We start from the raw sequence: 18,971 nt of genomic DNA on the forward strand, positions 1-18,971 counted from the left end.
GAAAGGAGTAGGAAAGAACAGTGCCCCAGAGGAAAAGGAGGAGCCTAACCAGAAGGAAGGAAGAGACAAGGAAAGGGGGACCCATCTACTGCAGGCAAGCCCATAGAGGAAGATGAGGGCTATCCCACCTGGCCTTCCCAGGCAGATGAGAGAAGGCTACAGGTGTGTCTTCTGTGCAACCCGCTTGCAGACTGGATAGACACTGCCAGGATAGACCAGGTGTGAAACCATCCAAGCATATCAGCTAGACCCTGAGGTATCCCCGCTTGCTGAGGAGAAATTAGGGAACAGATTCTCACTGTAGAGAGAAGCTGATCTGGGACTAGAACGAGGCCACTGCCAGACACCCAGAAGGACCTTCTCTGGGGAAGCAGCCTCATTTTCATTTGTACCAATGACATGGCTTTTGTGGCCCCTTCGAAAAAAACCCTTGGAGCATCCCTGTAGGTCTATGCAGTTAACTCACTCTATTGCGTTGCACTGATATCTTTCTCCTGCCCCCTAGAAGTGGAACACCCCTTCTGAGATGAGGTGGAGGAGGCAGCCATGCCCACAATCAGAAAGCCATGCCCCTGTTTCAGAATGAACCAAATGAACGAATGCTTCCTGCCTTGCAAAGTTCACTCTGAACAAACACTCCTGCTCAATGTCTGCAGTAGTCTGGAATTTTTTATAGGTTGTTTTAAAATATGTTAAGTACATAAACAGTGAACTCTTATCTACATATCAACATGTGTAACCCTTTTAAAAAGTCCCCTGTGCAATCATACAATGTACTGTATCTCACTATGCCTTTAAGCAATGCCTCCCTATTGAGGAACATTGTCTTTTCTAAACATTTCCGATGGGAGTGACATTGACCAGACCAGTAATCTCTGATCTAGACAATTTCCCTAGTCCATTGACTTATGAAGACACAGGGAAGGGGCTGAAATTTGAACCCAGCATAAAAATTAACAAGTTCTCTCCCCCCCCCTCCACCTGCAGCAAGATTTTCATCTGTCTCTTTCTGTTCGTACTTTATGTTTGTTCTAGGTCTTGTGCTGTCATAGCCTGAAAGGGAATTTGCTCTCACTGCTCTTCAGAAATCATCATCTGTGTGTCAACTTGACCACAAACTCTATGAATTCCCAGAGGCAAAAATCTGTTGACATTCTTGTTGCCTCAGTGAGTACAGCCATTAAACAGGATTAAACAGTATATGTTTGTAAAAATGTATATTGCTAATGAACTTGCAATAATACCAGAGTCTCCACCACCACATTCCCTCACAGAGGAACAATCTCAGCTGATTAAGTGTTTAGTAGAGGACAAAGGCAGTTTCCTTTAAGACTTTATTGGTCAAAAAGAAAAGCATTAACGGGTCAAACAAATGCATTTGTATGTTTGTCTAGTTGCGAAAGCAAGCAAATTGCAAAAGTTATGATGCAACAGAACTGTCAAACTACAAATCTCAATAAATCCCCTGGTAAAACCTCCTGTGCACTTCTGTAGCAATGCCTGCTGCCCTGAGCTGTTTTTATAGTATCCCTATGAGATTTTATTCTTGGAAAGGCTTGAATTGCTTCAGGACACATATGGGGCCTTTCAATGCCCACTGATCTAGAAGTAGTCCAAACCACTGCAGCTCCCTGTGCGGTGATGCAGAGGTACCAACGCAGCATCCACTGAATACCTTGGGGGAGTTTCAGCCTTGGGAGGCTTCCTCACTGTATGGGAACATTTGTACCCTTGCCCTGAGGTAAGCCCCTGTGGGCCTGGTGGGTCAATTTAGATTGGTGCCAACAATATTGCTGGCACAAGTCCATGTTGACCTGTGAAAGCAGATCAGGCTCAGGAAGGGGGTCAGGATTCAGTGGGTGCCACTGTCCACCTGTTGCCAGACTATCCCCTTCCAAACTATCCCCTTCCATCCCTTCCCAGGCTCAATCCACCCTTTTCCCTGCCCCCTTCATCACCTGATCACCTTCCATTCTGTTCTGCACCATTCTTACCTCCCTCCTGGCCCCCGAGTAGCTTTACCTTAGGCTGCATCTGGCATTTGTCCTGGCCGCTCACCACTTCTAGTCAGGGCCCATAACCTGATCCTGTAGTCCAGAGAATACTGTGATTGTTTTGGGTAGTCAGAGCGGTTTTCTAGTTTTGCTGCATCTTACTTGTTCATGTCACAGGGCAAAATGCGCTTGAAATTCAGGGTGGGTTCAAAGACAACTTTCTGAATTGGCATGGCTTGGTGGGCTGCTGTTTTAGTGAATACCATATTGATATATTTCAGCAGTCAACTTTGGAATTAGTGATGAAACCAATTTTCCAATGTCTTCTCTGGCTGCTTTGATGTTTTATTCCTTCACTGGAAGTTCAAGAAAAGTTTCCAAATCAGTAGTGCAATGCGATGGATATTGTGCTTTGGGACATGTTGTGTTAGGTAGGGTGTAGTGTAGTGGCTGAGAGACTGAGCTGCTGTAATAGAAATGTGCAAGATCCCTCAAGGTGATAGGGTGTGGTGTTAACAGTGGCTCCTTGCTCTGAGAAGCAAGCATAGGGTTAACCCCAGGGCTCTAACTAGCAGTGGGGTTGCTGCACAGCTGCAGCCACTAGAGGCAACCAGGTTATTAAGGGGTAAAAGCGGCACCTGAAGAAGGAAAAGTGTGGTGGGTGTAGGAGAGGGAACTAAACTGATGGATTGAGGAACTAATGGACTGCTGAATTTGCTAACTGACTGACTAACTAATGGACAGATGGGTGAATGGACTTCTGAGGACTGCTGGAGACATTGGAGATTGGTGTGTGCTTCCACTTCCAAGACCTGCTGAGGACCAAGTTGTTGCTGTGGTGGTTGGAGAAGCTGCTGGCAGGAAAGGGGAGGAAGGAGGACCTTTGCAGGTTGAACAGGTGAGCTACCCTGGTGGTGGGGTCCAGTAGTGCTGCAGTGCAGAACCAGGGCCATTGCTGAGGAACACAGGGGAGCTAATTAGCTGAAAGGTTCTCTAGGTGAAGCTTGGACTGGGAATCTGGAAAAACATCTGCCAATCTGGACTTCCCTGATTTGAATCACTTCTCTGCAATGAACTCACTAGTTGGTCTTAGTAAAGACCCTTCTTCTCAAGCCTCAGGGCCCCACCTGCAATATGTGGGTTATGATACTTGGGGCCCAATCCTAACTACCCTCCTCCCTGGTGCATCTGTGCCAATGGAGCACATACTGCATCCTATGGTGGAGGGGCAGTTACAGAGGTCTCCTCCTGGTAAGGGAATTTTAATTCCCTTGCCCTAGGGAAAGCCTCTGATGTCTGAATGGGTCTTCTTAGATCTATGCTAGGCATTTTGCTGGCGCAGAACCAAAGGCAGTAAGGAAGAAGGGAAGGAATGGAGATAGGTCCTGGGCACTTGCTGCTGCAATAATAACAATTGGTATTTACATACTACCTTTCCTGGTCATGGGAATTGCTCCTTTGATTTTAATCCAAGGCAGTTCACATAGACAGACTTTCTCTAAACCAGGGGTGGGCAAACATCTTGGCAGGAGGACCATATCATCTCTCTGACACTGTATCAGGGGCTGGGGAAAAATTTATATTTTAAATTTGAACAAATTTACATAAAAGAATACATTAGAGACGGAACTTATATGAATGAATGACTTTTACTGACGTTATTTATAATACACGAATACACATGAGAATTATAATACAGGCATGTAGAACTACATGAGAACTATGAACTGTTCACCACACACACCTCTTGCACAGTGAAAACATACAGACCAAGTCAGAAACACATGAAGTCATGAATTGTTCAAAGACAGTGGGGGGAGGGGTTAAAATAATGCCCAGGGAAAAGCAGAGAACACATGGAGACTATAAAAGCCTTTGCTCCAACTTGGCCCGCAGCTTACATCTGGTGGTTGCAACCAGCAGTCATGGGCCTGTGTGGGCTCCAACAGTCTCTGATAGGCCAGAAGCTTATTGGAGACTGGGAGCTTCCTGTGGGTCAGATCGGGGGTCCCCCAGGGCTGCAAATGGTCCCTGGGCCAGGATTTGCCTACCCCTGCTGTAAACCTCTGAAGGGGTTTTTACGATAAACAAAGAAGTTATATCTTTCTTCAAAAACAAACTACATTCCAGGTAGATCTTTTCAGTCTGGTAATCATTCTGGCTGCGTTGCCTCCCACACTGACAAACGGCTACAGCCGACTTCTTGTGTCTCACCCAAGAGTCAGCTTTTCTTGACAGCTTCTTGAGTTCTCACTGCTCACGGAAGCTTCCCATGATCTTGAACTGACGACCTACAGATGTTGTCTTCGGGCTTAACAGCAGCTCTACCCTCTTGACAAGACCTTCCTCACAGTCCTGCCTCCTGCCTGCCAAGCTCTCTGTCCAGACACTTCCCCATTCCTCCCTCTCCTGGCCCCATTTTCCCAACGCCTGTGACCAGATTTGAAATTCTTTCAGCTTCACCTTTTGCAGATAGCAGCATTCAACAAGTACAGGTGTGCCCTGGTATCTGCAGGGGTTCTGTTCTGGAAACCCCCCCCCCCACAGTAAAGTGAAACCACAGATAACTGGGAATGCCCCCCCCCCCAACTTCCCCAGGTCTCTGAATGCCTTATTAGGCATTAAAAAATATCACTTCAGGTTTTTTTGTAAAAAATGTAAGTCGCGTTTTTTCTGCCTTTCTGGCCATTCTGAGGCCTGCAGAGGCCGTGGGTGGTTGTGTGTGGCCACTGTGAGCTCAGAAGACCCTCTGGAGGCAAGGAGGGGATGCTCAGGGAGGCTCATGGGGAGGTCCCACAGACCCAATCTGCAGATACCTGAAACTGTGGACATGGGATCTGCGGACACAGGGCCCCCTCTGTATCTTTAAATTTCCATTTACTAATCTCTCCAATTTCTCCCTTAGATTATATAAGACCATAATTCCATCACTTCTCATTTAAAAACAATTAGTTTTCAGGCCATGTGGTTTAAAACATCAAGGAACAGAACCATTACATAAGTTTATATTGTTTTTGGCTCTATAGACGAGGCACATAGCATTATCTGATAAAATCTGAATTACCTTTTTTCTTATAAAATTGAATGGAATTTAAGTGACAGGTACAAGTTGTACAAAGTTCAGAGATATCTAATGAAAAATGGTTGAGTTATAGCAATGCAAACAGTGCAGACAAATGATCTGTTGTTGAATGGAAAAACATATTTTCAGCTAATATGTCTGGAAGTGTGGCTGTTTCCAAAGTCTGAGTGTCTCATTTAGGTGTGCCTTTCAATGAGTTTTTGAAAATCCAGAGTGTTTTTAATATATCATAATGCAGTGTTTCTCAAAGTGTGGGGCGTGACCCACTAGGTGGGTCGCGAGCCAATTCCAGGTGGGTCCCCATTCATTTCAATATTTTATTTTTAGTATATTAGACTCGATACTAACATGGTATGTGACTGCATTGGGTAAATGTTACAGATCTGTACTTTTAACAACTATGTATATGCTTTTAACAATTATAATAAAAGGGACATTCCAGGGTAAGTGAGGGTAGGATTGCAGCCTAGGATTGTTAAAACTCTTCCTGCTTGATGATGTCACTTCTGGTCATGACATCACTTCCAGTGGGTCCTGAAAGATTCTCATTCCAAAAAGTGCATCCCGGTACTAAAAGGTTGAGAACCAGTGTTGTACTGGTTTCCATACTGGTAAGCCTCTATGGTGCAGAGTGGTCTACTCAGCTCTGCAATAGCAATTTTTCTGTTTGCTTTGACCATGTGGCAGGATCATGCCTGGGAGGGGAGTTAGAATATTGGTGGCATTGGCACTGCTTCCACCCCCTCTAATGACCCAATCTGCCCTTCTCCCCTCCCTCCCTGCACTCCCCTCCCCATTTCACTCGCTCCCCACCACTGTTCCACCCTCCCACTTCTCCCACTGACTTACATCCATCAGCAATTGGCAGGGGACTTCCAGTGGCATAAGCTGTGTAGAATGCTATTGGGGAGCCTTTTGCGCCACTCAGCACCCACAGAGGGGATGAACTGAGCATGCATGGCAAATATAAGATTGGGCTGGCAACCACAAAGATTCCTGGGTAACTTTGGGCCAGCCACTCTTTCAGCCTTACCTAACACACAGGGTTGCGGGGGGGGGGGGGAGAAAAGGAGGGAAGGTACTATGTACACCACCCTGAGTTTCCTGGAGGAAGAATGGTAAAAAAATGCAATAAATAGATAGATAAAATAGTGACACAAAGTCCTACCAGCATAAGTTGCTTGTAGTAACCTTCTGTTGGTACAAAAGTACCATTGCCCTAGTGCAATTTTTTTTGGGGGGGGGGGGGGTAGTGTTTGTGCTCCGTCATTGCCAATGGATTTGGAAGCAATCCTGTTCCAACTAGGAGGCTTGAGTCAGGGATAGAATCCTGCTGAAAATCTTGCTCTTAGATCAATGGAAGTTATAAAATGATCCTAACCTGGACATGCCCCTTGCATTCTTTTTTTCACATCTGCGTTTTCCCTCTTGGATTTTTGCAAGCTAGTATTTTGTTCTCATATATGTTGGTTTTCATTTCATCTCCATATATTCATGGAGAAAAGTGATATCATACACAAGCTAGTCACTGCAGACAAACTAATATCAAAATGCAGTTTAACGTATGAGATCATGGAAATATTTGTATTAACAATAAATAATAATTTAAAAGGATTTTTCCTGTGCTGTCTGTATTCAGGTTCATTGGACATGGAAAAGGGGGGGAACAGTCTTGCATTCTGTCCTAACAGTTTCCTGATGCAGGAACTACATTAGGATGCCTGCTGTGTTTTTGAGTAATGGTCTACCTGTGACTTCTGCAGTTCGGGACTGATTTCTTCCTGCAGGCAAAAGGGGAGGGGGAGTGAGAAGCACCTGGTGCCATAGTCATATGGCTTGACTTCAATTCCACAAGGTGCCTCAGCTTTGAATTAATTGCCATGCAAAGAAAAATATTCTTTAATACGTTTCTAGTATGAACATGATGCAGTCGCATCTTTTCTTTATTAGTAAACTAATATTGGAAGTTTGGGACCTTGTAATCATGACTGAGGAGAAAGAAGTACATACAACACTCACACCCACTTCATACTCCCTTGACCATGTTTGTAATCTCAGTATTATCCTGCAATAATTTCATTTCCCCACCATATTGATTGATTGTAATTACTATACAGTAATTATTTGCCTTTTTAAATACTGCTATACTGTCTGTGGGCAACCTTCAGTCTCGAGAGACTATGGTATCGCGCTCTGAATGGTGGTTCTGGAACAGCGTCTAGTGTGGCTGAAAAGGCCAATCCGGGAGTGACAATCCCTTCCACACTGGGAGCAAGTGCAGTCTGTCCCTGGTCTGACTCCTTGGCTATGGGCCTTCCTTTTTTGCCTCAGTCTGTTGGCCAAGTGCCTCTTCAAACTGGGAAAGGCCATGCTGCACAGCCTGCCTCCAAGCGGGCCGCTCAGAGGCCAGGGTTTCCCACTTGTTGAGGTCCACCCCTAAGGCCTTAAGATCCCTCTTGCAGATGTCCTTGTATCGCAGCTGTGGTCTACCTGTAGGACGCTTTCCTTGCATGAGTTCTCCATAGAGGAGATCCTTTGGGATCCGGCCATCATCCATTCTCACGACATGACCGAGCCAACGCAGGCGTCTCTATTTCAGCGGTGCATACATGCTAGGGATTCCAGCACATTCCAGGACTGTGTTGTTTGGAACTTTGTCCTGCCTGGTGATGTCGAGAATGTGTCGGAGGCAGCACATGTGGAAAGCGTTCAGTTTCCTCTCCTGTTGTGAGCGAAGAGTCCATGACTCGCTGCAGTACAGAAGTGTACTCAGGACGCAAGCTCTGTAGACCTGGATCTTGGTATGTTCTGTCAGCTTCTTGTTGGACCAGACTCTCTTTGTGAGTCTGGAAAACATGGTAGCTGCTTTACCGATTCGTTTGTTTAGCTCGGTATCGAGAGAAAGAGTGTCGGATATCGTTGAGCCAGGGTACACAAAGTCATGGACAACCTCCAGTTCATGTGCAGAGATTGCAATGCAGGGAGGTGAGTCCACATCCTGAACCATGACCTGTGTTTTCTTCAGGCTGATTGTCAGTCCAAAATCTTGGCAGGCTTTGCTAAAACGATCCATGAGCTGCTGGAGATCTTTGGCAGAGTGGGTAGTGACAGCTGCATCGTCGGCAAAGAGGAAGTCACGCAGACATTTCAGCTGAACTTTGGACTTTGCTCTCAGTTGCTTAGTATTAGCCCGCTTCAGTTAGTATTAGCCTGCTTCTCAATTACTGTAATTTTTTTCTTTCTTTCTGGTCTCCTTTTTATTTTCAAACTTTGATTTCCATCCAGAATTTGGTTGTTCACCTTAGCTATCTTCTGATCATAGTACTGCTTTTTATTGTCCTCTTAATTTTTCTCTTACAAGAATCCAATATTGAACCATGCTAGATCAAACCAAAGATAATCTTGTCCAGCATCCTGTTTCCCATAGTGGCCAACCAGATACCTCTGGGCAGCCCACTGGAAGGGCACAATATCGCTCTTCCACCGCTGCCCCTTGGCAACTGATATTCAGTGATAGACTGCCCCTGAAATTGGGAGTTCCATTTGGTTCTCATGGTTAACGCCCATTAACCAAATTATTTGCCAAGAATTTAAACTCCTTTAAGCTACCAGTTAGCACACCTTGTGGTTGTAGCCTTTGTTACACGCTATATGAAGAAGTACAGTACTTTCATGTGTCTGTCTTGAGCAGGAGGTCTGGTCTAGAGGGTAGAGCCTCCATTTGCCTGAAGATAACATCCACAAGGTCGCCAGTTCGAGGCCACCAGTACCGTGTGACCTTGAAGCAGCTGACAAGCTGAAGCCGAGCTATTCCATCTGCTCTGAGCGTGGGAGGATGGAGGCCAGGATGGAGGCCAGATCAGAACAAAACATCTGAATTGTTGTGGCTCTTGAAAGATAGAGCCTTCTTTCAATTGTAAAAATCCCTACGGGGATTTAAATAAGCCTGCCTATGTAAACTGCCTTGAATAAAGTCTTGAATAAAGACCAAGAAAGGCGGTATATAAATACCTGTATTATTTTTATTTTTATTATTGATCTAATGCCAATCAGTTTCACTCTGTGATGGATCCTCAAGCTCTAGTATTTTGGGAGAAGAGATTTTGGGTTTCTTTAAACCATGCAGAATTTCATATATCTAACTTTATCATGCATGTGGGTAACACAATCCTAACCTGTGCCAGAACAGCCAAGCTGCATGGCCTCTGCTGTATCCAATATAGGTTAGGAGCAGGCTGGAGGTCACCTTGGGATAGGGGGGATATTTTCCCCCTTATCCCGTGTCACATCCTATTTAGCTGGCACAAATCCAAGCAGCCCATGTAGGGCTGCACAGGATGGGGATAGAGATTAGGATACTGTTGGAGTTGGTGCAACTCCGTCTGCTGTCCAGAGGGGGCAGGATGCTGTCCAGAAGGGGTCAAGCTATGACCCAGTGACTCTGACCTTACTACCTGTTCTCTCCTTGATCTTTGTGGGGTGTGGCCCTAACCCTTTATCCTTCCCTTCTCCTCTGAGCACTTCCTCTTGTCCTCTGACCTGTTAAGATGGCACACACCAGGGCTCTGATGCGCACACACCAGGGCATCTTGAGCACAAGGCATGCAGGGGGAGGCAGCTCCAGGGCCTTGCTATCTCTAAGTAATAGCTGAACCTCTGATCCTAATCAGATGCTGTAAATATACACTCAGTGGAACTGTAAGTAACTTTTTGCAACTTTAACAAGCCATTGCCTCTTTGTCTTTTTTATTGATTAGCAGTCAGCCTGGTGAGGGAGGTTCCCTGGGGTGACACCCAAAAGGGGGGGTCTGCTGCTTAAGCTACTCTGCTTTCCCCCAAAGAGGAAACTATTTTTAATTTCCTCTAACAGATACAGTGTGTGCTGCTGCTGCCAATCCTACCCTGTCCAAGGCCTGATCCACCTCCCATTCATCCTCCCCTATTCAGAAGTGCTCCTCCAACTCCACCAGGACACCCTCCTGCCTGGCACAGGGACAGATCTGGCATTGGCAAGCCAATGCACAGCCTTGTGCCAGTACAGCCTGCTCCTGAGTTGGCGCAAACGTGCTTTACAGCATGCTCATGACACTGGGAGCCACCATAGGGAACCTGCACCAGCTCAGTCAATCTTAGGATTGCACTCTTAGTTGTATTTTTTTCTAAAGCAAAAAGCCCTAAATGCGTTAGCTTTTTATGAAAAGGATGTTCCTCCAGCCCTTGATAATTCTACTTGTTCTTTTCTGTACCTTTTACAACTCTGTAATATCTTTTTGAGAAGAGGTGACAAAAACCACATGCAATATTCCAAATGTTGCTCAAGATTGTTTTGCATTCAGTTTAATGGTTTGGTTCTTATTTAAGGTTCTCAGTCTGATTGCAGCTGATCTCTCCTTGTAATTTTTCTTAATACCTGTTTAGACTTTTCATCTGGGTATATTCTTGTTAGACTCTGTGTTCTATCAACTACGGGTGCAATCCTAATCTCGTGTTAGGCCAGCACAAGTCCCATATGCCAGCCCAGGATGGTCACAAATGTGCCGTAAAGCACGTTTGCACCTCCTCATGAGTCAGCTGGGCCAGCTCAGGAACGTGCGTCAGCCCACGGAGGCTGCATCCAGCCAGTAGCATAGCTAAGGAGGTGTAGGGGGTAGCAAATGCACCAGGCTACAGGGTGCGAGGGGCTACAGCGCACAGGCTACAGGGTGGGGGGGCTACAGCGCACGGGCAACAATGCCCACACAACAATGAGGCTACTGCAAGGCATACACAGGAGGAGAGAGGCTGGAGACAGGAGATTGGGGGGGCAATAGTCGACGCACTTGCTCTTTGCTGCCACCCCCCACCCCCAGCGACTTAGATTGGGTTGTAGGTGCGGGGTGGAGCAGCCAGCCCAGCAGCTGAGATGGTGGTGGCAGTGGCAGCAGCAGCAGCTGGGGACTGTGTGGTCTGCTGCTGGTTGCCCTCAACGACTACTGTGATGTCCAGCAAGAAGATCATCTCTGCTGGCTGGGGGGGGGGAGGGGGCGGGGCAACAATTTAGCTCCAGACAGGCACACAGGAGGGAGGCAAGCAGGAGAGACTTAGAAGCCCAGCCCTAGGCATGTCTACTCAGAAGTAAGTCCCATTATAGTCAATGGGGCTTACTCCCAGGAAACTTGGGGCTTACTCCCAGGACTGTAGCCTAGGTTCCGCTGCAGGTGTGGACTGGCAGCCAAGAGGGAACTGCTTGATGTTGCTCCCCTTCTGTTCTCCCCTCGCCTTCCCTCCTCCCCGCCTTCCTGGCTGCTATCTTGCAGTGCCAGTTATGGTGGGCTTGGGCGCCACGATCTTCCCCTCCAAACATTGTCAGGCAGGAGGGAAGAGCTGGCAGCCAGACACTCGGCGCTGGGAGGGGGCAAAAGTTTAGCCAGTGCATGCCTATAACTGCAGCCCAATCTAAGTTGCTCGCTGGGGTTGCAGTCATATGCACACTTTCCTGGGAGTAAGCCCCATTGACTATAATGGGACTGACTTCCAAGTAGGCATGCATAAGATTGGGTTCTCAGCTGGCTGGCTGGCTGGCTGTGATGAGTTCCCTGCACAGGAACCTGAAGAGGAGAGCACACTGGGCAAGGCAAGGCATGCAAGGGAGCACTGAGCAGCACCTGGCACTCAGAGCAGGCCTGGCCTCTTAGTACTAATCATCATCTCATCATTTATTTGTCATTCATCTATCCCTATTCTATTCCAGTTCCTAAAGGTAAGCTGCTGGCTCTTAGGATTTTCTCCAGCTCTCTGCACCTCTCAAACTGTATATGCACACTTTCCTGGGAGTAAGCTCCATTGACTATAATGAGACTTACTTCTGAGTAGACAGGCACAGGATTGGGCTCTAAATTAGATTTAGATTTGTGGAAGTAAGAGGGGTGGTGGTTTGAAAGAGGACCCTTTGGTTTCCCTGCTTTTTAGAAGCCTCCAGTGATCTCTAAGAACTTTTCTATTTCAGCAAGCCTTCTAATTTTAGTCTTCTCTAGCACCAGACACCTGCTACTTTTATTGATGGTTTTATGATATATTGTATTTTATGTGCTTATGTGTTCATCCTTTATGCCTGTGATTGTTTGCTGCTCTTTTACATTGCACTTTACAGTTTTATTTTAGATGTATATATGTTCAAATTGTTAGAAGCCACTTTGGATGCCCCATAGAAGGTCAAAAATTAAATAGGTAAATAAATAAATAACTCAACTTAGTTTTAATTCATACTACTTATGGCCCAATTCTAACTTTCAACAAATGCTTGCTTTTTCAAAATATTAACTAACATTTCTCACTCACTTTAATTAATAAAAAGACCCAATTTAATTAATTAAATTTGATTTCATTGCGGGGGGGGGGGCTACAAAATGTTCTTTGCACTGGGCAGCAAATGGCTTAGCTACGCCACTGCATCCAGCTTCTGTGCTGACCTGGCATGGGAATGTTGCGTTGGCCGAGCTTGGTCAATGCAGGGGTCTGGGGATGGTGGGGAAGAGGCAATAGAGGGATGTTCCAGGGCAGGGGAGTGCAGGCAGAGGGTGTTCCAGGTGGCAGGTGAGCAGGGAGCAGGAGGTGGGGCTGGAACCCAGTAGTAATGCCAGATTCCAACCATGTTCCCCAGAGCAGCACTGAGCAGCAACATTCTCCTCTGACTTGTGCCATCTGCTGAGGTGGCACAGGTCTGAGGAAATACATTGGGGCTGTGGTGGCTTACCTGGGGGTAAGGGGAAGACTTTCCACTTGCCTCAGGCTGAGGCACTTCTGCCCCCAATCTTGTGCTGGATACAGCACAGGCTTCCTGGCCTGCCTGTTCTAGCATAAGATAGGATTGTGCAGCTGTATGTTACTTGTTTTTTTTAACTTCATCCTACACTTGGAATGCTGTTCCTGAACACTTTCATCTTTACACTCTGAAGAAACAGTTACAATTTTTAAAATATTTTTCTGTAATATAATACAGCAAACAAGCACAAACATACCAAAGTAAATAAGTAAAACTAGAGTGATCAGAGTGTTTCTTTGTTATAGGTGGGGACCAGATATATGCACACATTGCTGCTAGTTTCTTGGATCAGTCAATACTCCTCTTTACATCCATCTGAACTAGCTCTTATTCAAGATGCAAGAGGTCTGGTCTAGAGGGTAGAGCCTCCATTTGCCTGAAGATAACATCCGAAGGTCGCCAGTTTGAGGCCACCGTGCGACCTTGAAGCAGCTGACAAGCTGAGCCGAGTTATTCCATCTGCTCTGAGCGTGGGAGGATGGAGGGCAGAATGTGAAACCAGATCAAGAAAGTAACACCTGAATGTTGTGGTTCTTGTAAGACAGAACATTCTTTCAAATTGTAAAAATCCCTACGGGGATTTAATAAGCCTGCCTATGTAAACCGCCTTGAATAAAGACCAAGAAAGGCGTAATATAAATACCTGTATTATTATTATTTTATGCTCATATAGGACTGAGAATCCTGAAGCGGTTTTCCCCTTCCGTAATACATTTCACAAAATAAAAAATACAGTTCCATCAGTTTAAAGTACATTTCTGTCTGTTTTCCCCTTGGCCACAAACTTTCACGATTTTTAAAAGTGAAAAGCAGCCTCTTTGCGGTCAATTGCTCTAAAAAACAACAGGTTTGCAAATATCGAGTATGTAACTATGCAGTAGGTCCTGGGGAGAGGTAACCACTGGGTTAACAGATGTGATTCTCACCTTCAAATAGAAACATACAGGATAATTGGAGAAATATATGTAGTATATCCAATGTGGAGCAATTCCTGGACTTCCTACATACTCTACTTCTCAATGGCCCAGGAAAAAGAAACAATAGCAGGCAAGGCACTGTAGAGCTCTCTAGCTATTTGCTGTCAAGCGTAGGAAAGCATTACTGGGACAAGTCCAGTCTGGTGGGTTTTAAATCCATGGCTCTTTGAGTCTGTTACTATCTGTAGAAGTATAATTTTAGCCAGTTTAGTAGCAGCAGCAGCACACATTTTGAAAAGGACATGGGAAGGGAGGTGACACAAGAGATGGTTTCCAAAGACATGCTACTTAAAAGCAAGCGCCGTTAACAGTCTGACGTGGTTTCAAATAGTTGTGTCACATGCATTTACCAGCTAGAAGTCATGTGACCTCACCCCCTGCTGTGTCAAGGGCAGGCTTTCAGCATTAACTTCACTGTCAGTGCAAGCAAATTGTAACCTGGGAAGAAATACAAGAAACCCCACTGGGAGTTGTAAAAGAATGGCTAGAAAAGCATTGGGGGAGAATCTCCTTGAATGTCTGAAAAGCACAGGGCAGTCTACAGGCTCTTTTAATGCTTGCCTGCCTATTTTTAAATTACAAAACAGCCAAAGATCACCTGAGTTGTCTATAAGGCACTATTTTTTTCACTTTACCCACGTCCCAGAGGACTACACAAGGCTTGCTCTTTTGGAAATGAATTGTCCAGACATAATGAAAGTGAGTAGCACATGCCAAGCATGTAGCAGCTGTTACCTTTCACTTTCCCAAGCAAAGAAGACTTGTTTCTTCGTGTTTTTTCTCTCTCTCTTGTAGTATATATGGTGAGGTCAAACAGAGCATGCTATGGAGTGACTGCTGGTATATCCCAGACTGTGACAGGAGTGCTGCCAAGTTAGTTGAAAGACCATCTACAGTGAAATACCCCGCCCTTGTTTGTTGGAACGCTGTGCAGAAGTTCCACAAATCAAGTTTCCATTTATATTGCAGATGGACTCCTGTTTGGTTTGCAGATTTGGTGACCGTGGTAGTGGTTGAGATGACAACTTTCATTTCTTTTCAGATTGTATTGCATGCATTCACAATACACTAGGGACAAAATAAAAATGGATTAAGATTTTTCTCACCTGAAGGATGCATTTTCATAAGGATATGAAAACCATAGTGATTCCTTCATAAGAACATGAAAGATGACATATCTGTGTCATCTGGTCTAGAGGGTAGAGCCTCCATTTGCCTGAAGATAACATCCACAAGGTCGCCAGTTCGAGGCCACCGGCACCGTGTGACCTTGAAGCAGCTGACAAGCTGAGCCAAGCTATTTCCATCTGCTCTGAGCGTGGGAGGATGGAGGCCAGGATGGAGGCCAGATCAGAACAAAACATCTGAATTGTTGTGGCTCTTGAAAGATAGAGCCTTCTTTCAATTGTAAAAATCCCTACGGGGATTTAAATAAGCCTGCCTATGTAAACTGCCTTGAATAAAGTCCTGAATAAAGACCAAGAAAGGCAGTATAAAAATACCTGTATTATTATTATTATTATTACATAGCACATATCTAAGGCTGATCAAAATGCCTCCTTATTACGCAGCCCCATGAGCAGGTGGCAATACTGAAGAGGTCATTTCAGAGTGGGGGAAAGAGCCTGGCAAATGTATCAATAGTATTCCTGCAGGCAGGCCACTGTGTCCCACCCTCCATGCCCCTTACCTAGCTCTTTTCTCCTTGAATAAAAGCAGAAAATTAGGCGGGTTAGGACAGACAAGAGAAAATATTTCTTTACTCAGCGCGTGGTCGGTCTGTGGAACTCCTTGCCACAGGATGGGGTGCTGGCGTCTAGCCTAGACGCCTTTAAAAGGGGATTGGACGAGTTTCTGGAGGAAAAATCCATTATGGGGTACAAGCCATGATGTGTATGCGCAACCTCCTGATTTTAGGAATGGGTTAAGTCAGAATGCCAGATGTAGGGGAGAGCACCAGGATGAGGTCTCTTGTTATCTGGTGTGCTCCCTGGGGCATTTGGTGGGCCGCTGTGAGATACAGGAAGCTGGACTAGATGGGCCTATGGCCTGATCCAGTGGGGCTGTTCTTATGTTCTTATGTTTAAAATATAGAGCATGCTGGGATTGCTCCCAGCACACTTGGCATTTCCTACTATGGGAAAGTAGGGGATGGGAAGGAGCATGGAGGGAAGAGTGATCTTGCAATTCCCTCTACCAGGCTGTTGAATCAAAACAGGAAGTGGCGAATGTGCAGGGTGTAATCCCAGAGTGTTGGACATTCCAAGAGCCTGTATGGAGGAAGGAACTAGGTGAGCCAGCAGGATCGCTGCATTCTGATCCTCAGTTCACAGTGATCTGGTCCCCAATCTTCTTCTTATGTTGCTCCTTCCTCCACCAGGCACTTTTAAGAGACTGAAGGAGGAAGGTGAAAGAGCCAGGCCACTGTGTTCTAAGGATCAGAAGTCTGCACTTTCACTCCTTCCTCTACATGGGCTCTTTAGACCAATGTTTCTCAAACTCTGGGTTGGGACCTATGAGGTGGGTCACAAGGCAATTTCAGGTGGGTCCCCATTCATTTCAATATTTTATTTTTAATATATTAGACTTGATGCTCCCATGGTATGTGACTGCATTTGGGGACTGCATGTGTCAGGCCTGTACTTTTAACAAGCTACTATGTATATGCTTTTAACAATGTTAATAAATGTGACTTACTCCTGGGTAAGTGTGGGGAGGATTGCAGTCTGGATTGTTAAATGTTTTCCTGCTTGATGATGTCATTTCTGGTCATGACATAACTTCCAGCGGGTTCCAACAGATTCTCATTCTAAAAAGTGGGTCCCGGTGCTAAATGTGTGAAAACCACTGCTTTAGATGAAGCAGGGAATGTGGCGCACACGGGGAGCGATCCCAGCATACCCCAGATTTCCTGTTTTGATTAAAGAGTTGTGTGGCGGAAGAGGCTGGTAAGGAGGCCAGCTCTGTCTGTGGTAGTGGAATGTGGGGGAGGTGGTGGGCATCTCTCTGGCCCCAGTTCATTGCCCTGTGTGAACAGGCTCGTTTGCCTCATGGACTGGTGTTGTCCTGCCTCTGGGCATATTTGATTGCATTTTTATCCACCCTTCTTCCAAGGAGTTCAAGGCAGTATATATGGTTTTCTCCTCTTGCTTTTATCCTCACAGCATCCTTGTGAGACAGGCAAGGATGAGAGAGGCAGCGGTCACCCAATGTGCCTTATGGCTGAGTGGGAATTTGAATCCTGATCTCTCCATTCCTAGTCTGATACATTCAATGCACACCACACAGAGCTGTGCTGAGGAGGTCTCTTGCTTTTTGTTTTCTTTTTTTAAAAAGAAGACAATTCCCAGTAACCATTGGGGGGGGGGGATGCCACTGTAAGGTGGCAGCAGCTAAAGAAGCTGCTGGGCGTAATTTTAAAGGGACCTTTTTTACCTCCTCAGTTTTTGAACTTAGATATTTTTTTTGTAAGAATGTTAGGCTATTTCACCCAAAGGGGCTTTTCGGTTTGTGCTTTTTGAACGGCAGGCTCTCATGCCACATGGCAAAATATTTTTGAAACTGGGAGGAGTTTACAAATCTGTTTGTGAAATGGTGTAGTGTAGTGGTTGGGGATTTGTGGTTCAATGGCAATAAATGGTTGGCAACCTTCAGTCTCGAAAGACTATGGTATAAGCCTACAGCACCTGGTATTCACAGGTGGTCTCCCGTCCAAGTACTAACCAAGCCTGACCCTGCTTAGCTTCCAAGATCAGATGAGATCGGGCATGTAAAATACACTGTTGTACTCGGGGCCCGTTCAAATGCTCTGTTTTGGGCTTGATGGTGTGAGATAAAACCACTCCAGCCCTACTGCGCCCCAGGCAAGTGCCGCATCAGTGAGGGTGCTTCCTAGTTTTAAGACAATCTGGTAGATTGACCCCTATGGGAAGCACATTTGAATATTCTCATGGCTGTGCAGAGCACTGATCCTGTGGGTTGCAATTTAAATTCACATTATTAACACACAGCCAAGAGGTATACAGTGGAAATAATTTAATACTGAGGAAAATGGCTTTGCCTTGTTAAACACAGTATCAAATTAGATTAATATTTCTGACTGGAACAATTTTCTTACTTGGTTAGAATGGAATAATTCACAACAGATAATTAAGGATTTGAGATCTTGTTTATAGCTTTGAATGTTGTGATATTAAATCCTAAATATATATCAGCAAGGTGAGAAAGGATTTTTAAGAATCTTGTGATATTTTCAACCACAGCTTAAAACTGAATGTTTTTGGTCGCCATTCTAATATGCCATTCAAGATGCTTGGGGTGGTTTTGACGGGCCACAACACAGTCATTTGTATCTCTGCACACAATTTCCTTCAAGACCACTTCTAGTACACTTCTCTTATCTCTTAATTTCAGTTTCTGGCACATCACAAATGCAGCCTCATCCATTGTTTATATGAGAAAGTTTCAGTTGCACACAGGACTGAAAAAGCAAACATCAAAAGGCTGGGGTGACTTTTTCAAAGGACTGTGCAGATGTTTGAATTATTTGCTTGTCTCTACCTAATAAAAACATTGAAATGACTCTCTTACTTTTTGCTACAACTAGTATTTTTTGGCTGTTGAAAGAAACATCATTGACAGCTCAGTCCTATGAACCACTACACCATCTATGTGTGAATGAACTTAAATGAGCTGTATAACCTCTTTCTATCACAAATGCTCTCCCATTGCGCAATTCTTTGAGATATAATCTAAAACAGTGGTTCCTAACCCTTTTTGGGTCACAGACCACTTTGAGAATCTCATGAAAGCTATGAACCCCACCCACCAAAAAATGTGCGCATGCACACACCTGGTTCACAGACCCCTGAAGCCCATGCATAGCCATGGAAGGGCTCCGTGGAAGCCAGGTTACAAACCCCTGATCTAACCAATCCCAAAGTCATGGAAAGAGTGTAAAAAATGGCCTAGGGGCCTCCCCTGGTTGATCTGCCATGAGCCTTCCAAAGTAATGTGTAATATAGCGTTCTGAAACATGTTCCTTTAAAAAAAATTTATGTTCCAAAAAAAGTTACTTAAAAAAAGAGTAATGTAAGAAATTAAGTAGCAAACCTCAT

This window comes from Tiliqua scincoides, chromosome 3 (genome assembly GCF_035046505.1).
Source record: "Tiliqua scincoides isolate rTilSci1 chromosome 3, rTilSci1.hap2, whole genome shotgun sequence".
In the NCBI taxonomy this organism is placed as follows: Eukaryota; Metazoa; Chordata; class Lepidosauria; order Squamata; family Scincidae; genus Tiliqua; species Tiliqua scincoides.